At 42.5% G+C, this 3173-nt stretch overlaps 1 long non-coding RNA gene across 1 annotated transcript in view; it reads right to left on the bottom strand.

The window, feature by feature from the left end:
- Positions 1-3104, bottom strand: part of LOC116088358 — an 82508-nt gene extending 79404 nt beyond the window's left edge. Inside the window, exon 1 of the long non-coding RNA XR_004117867.1 lies at positions 2964-3104. This is a non-coding gene — a long non-coding RNA (uncharacterized LOC116088358). The remainder of the gene's footprint in view (positions 1-2963) is intronic.
- Positions 3105-3173: the final 69 nt, after the last annotated feature.

Below are 3173 nucleotides of genomic sequence, written 5' to 3'. Positions count from 1 at the left end.
TAGCTAGAAAGTAGTTACAGCACGTAAGACAACCGAATATTTATTATGGTTCTCATACTGACTGCCTCACAGAATGTCATAATTCTTCTGCCACTTAGGCTCTGTGTGTGTGTGTGTGTGTGTGTGTGAGAGAGAGAGAGAGAGAGAGAGAGAGAGAGAGAGAGAGAGAGAGAGAGAGAGAGAGAGATCTGACCTTCTTAGAATGCACAGGTTCTTGTAAATTGGATGTTCTCTTTGGACAGTTTGAGCATACCATGGTAACCAGTTTCCATGGGGAGCACACAGGCTTGTGAACAGGCCTAGGTGGTCTCTGGGTCCCATAGGTAAGGATCTGTGAGTTTCTCCCACAAATGATGGCTCTCAGGTAGCATGAAGAGAGGGACGGTGGGGTGCATGTGCCCCCTGTGTTCTCCCTCAGCCCTATTCCATTCATGAATTCCTTCATTGACCATCCTTGACCACCACTATCTCCAAGACTGACAGTATAAGAGATGGCTTCTTGAATTCTCTGCTTTAGGCCAGACTGCTTGTGAAACTCTTGTTAGCTGTCCTTCTGTGTTAAAACAGACCCAGGTAATCAAATATGCAAAGCTAGATGGTGCTCCTCACAAAACAAATAGGAATATGCCACAAGAGACTCCATTAGAGTTGTCAACATTTCTTTCAATGAGTATATTTAGGCCTAGCAGACACAGAGAAGTGCCGTGTTTATGGAGCACATGAACTCAGAGGGTGATGATATGCTTCAGGCTTGGCAGATATCACAAGGGAGGTGGGCTAAGTCATCCTGACCGCTTCTTTACTGACCCCTCCCCCCAACTTCATGGTAGCTTAAATCATATTGTAATAAGTTTCCCTTTCAGAGAGAGTCCATATGAGTGAAAATGAACATATCAATTAATAATATTCTGTTGCTTAGTATTAACCCTTGGTGCATATTACATATTTCCAGTGAACTAGAGTTTAGATACACTAGATAAATTTGTCAACTTTTATCCTCAGTATGATCTTGCTGACTCTCATTAAATAAATAATTCAGTCTCTTTTCACATTCATGTGTATGTGCACATTATTTCTAAATATTTATAAACTTATGCATACTCAAAATATAAACATTTGTGTCTCCATATCTTATACTTTATATTTTAAATATATCTATTTAAATTCTGCTTTTTCAAAAGGGTACTTTTGCTTAATAGTTGTTAACTTTAAGAAGATTTACATAGCACCTAAATAAGTGGCCTTTTAGAAACAAAACCAAACTTGTATTTCCTTATGTACAGCTATGAACTGACCATGGCTTTTGTAGTCAGGCTATAGCAAAATGACACACATTAGTGTTAGGCATCACCCATCTCTTGAGCCAAACCTTCAAGTAAGGCCTAGCATCTCCATGTTCTTCTTCATATATGGTGATGTCTACACCAAGTGACATCTGACTTCATATTCCTGTTACTGTTTCTTCAACATCTTCAACTTACACATTGTTATTCTGTTTGTTTCCCATGGGAACATCTCACAGCAAACAACTGAGCTGGGGTTGTGTCTCCTCCGCACCCAAGACTCCTGCTCAGCAGAAGTCGGAAGCAAGCCTGGAGGTGCTACAGCATAAACACTAGGAGCTACAGGGGCAAAGAGCTCACCTCTGAATGTCAGTAACTCATCAAATAGAGGCAGAAGGCCCTTGACTGGAATGCTGCAATATCTGGGCTTTCTAAAAGTTAATTCTGACTCTGTACAAAGTTATATGACATGACCTATTTTGTGTTTGCTTTGGGCCAGGGGTGAGGTCCCTGTGAAGCTATTTGATATTTTCACCCACTCACCCATCTCCTAGGTGGATTACTTATGCAGAACTCCTGAGTCACAATGAAGTTACTCCCTGGACTCCTCTTAGGTAATTTATTTTTCATTTACTCTGTATCCATTTTAACCAGTTTGCTATAATCTAATTTAGAATAATGATATGCCAATATGTAAACCAGGGAGAAACACATCTTTCCCTCACAGCACCTTATGAATCGGTCAAGGGCAGTGACAGTTCCAAGGGGACTTTCGGACTTGAAAACTGAGTTCCCAGGATGGCCACCCCCCTGGCACTCTGCCACTGTGTGAAAAGCTTCTGAGAACATCACAGCGGGTTGTCCCTTGATCGCCAATCCACTCTCTGAAAGGTGGGACAAGTCTAAGAAGAGCTTTGACACAATTGGCCTCTCTTGAGATGACTCCAAGGGAAGGTCATTGTTCAAAAGAGACCATTTTGAGCAGGAGACGCAGGCAAGCACCACAAGGCATTTGAGGACACACACACACACACACACACACACACACACACACACTATACCAAGATAGTAAACAATCCAGTCCCCTTGGAAGATATTCTTTATTTTATAGTCTCCCTCTTTCTCTAAAATGGGCGATTCCTTTTCTGCCAAGGAGACTCCAAAGGCCCATGAATGCTACAGTCCTTCAACGCTGTTAAACGCATCTTCAAATTTACAATAAAATCCAGCATGACAAATTCTCCAGTAAAATCTCTGGAGCATCAGAACACCGCTTACACAATTTCCCTTTCATTCAGTGTTTTAGTATTCAACACCTTGAGAAACACGGAAGACCAATGTGAAGAAGGGGGAAACAAAAACAAAAACAAAAACAAGAACAGAAAATAGAGGCAGAGAAGAAAACAAAACAAAAGAAAACAAAAACAAAACCCAAAGCTTAACAATAACAAAGACAGTGGGGGGTGGGGTGGGGTGGGGGTGATGCATAGAGCCACAGGAGCGATTAAACATATGACAAAGTCAACAACTGGTGCGGGTTAGCCACCGCTCTGCCCTGCAGGTAGAAGGCACACAGCGCTGAGAGAAAAAGGGGAGCAGGAAGTGGGAGAGCTGCGAGCCAGGAGCAGAGGCGATCCTGAGCTTCCAGACACACCACCAGCCATGCAAAGCGCCACATACCTTTCTGGCTTGCTGGTTCTGTCGGCTGAGACAAAGCAGTCCCGTTCGCAGCGGGAGGCCAAATCAAAATGAAATTTTATTTAGTCTGCACTGTCCCCAGATTGGGTTTCAGAATGACTGCTTTAGGAGATAGCATGGATGTGGCCGATGCATGCTTTGCATATGAAACTGCAGTAGGAAAAGAAATCTACATAATCAAAAAAATCTGTG

The sequence above is a fragment of the Mastomys coucha genome, unplaced genomic scaffold (genome assembly GCF_008632895.1).
Source record: "Mastomys coucha isolate ucsf_1 unplaced genomic scaffold, UCSF_Mcou_1 pScaffold14, whole genome shotgun sequence".
In the NCBI taxonomy this organism is placed as follows: Eukaryota; Metazoa; Chordata; class Mammalia; order Rodentia; family Muridae; genus Mastomys; species Mastomys coucha.
Note: the sequence above shows the minus strand (reverse complement) of the source record. Positions and strands in the feature narration are given on the sequence as shown.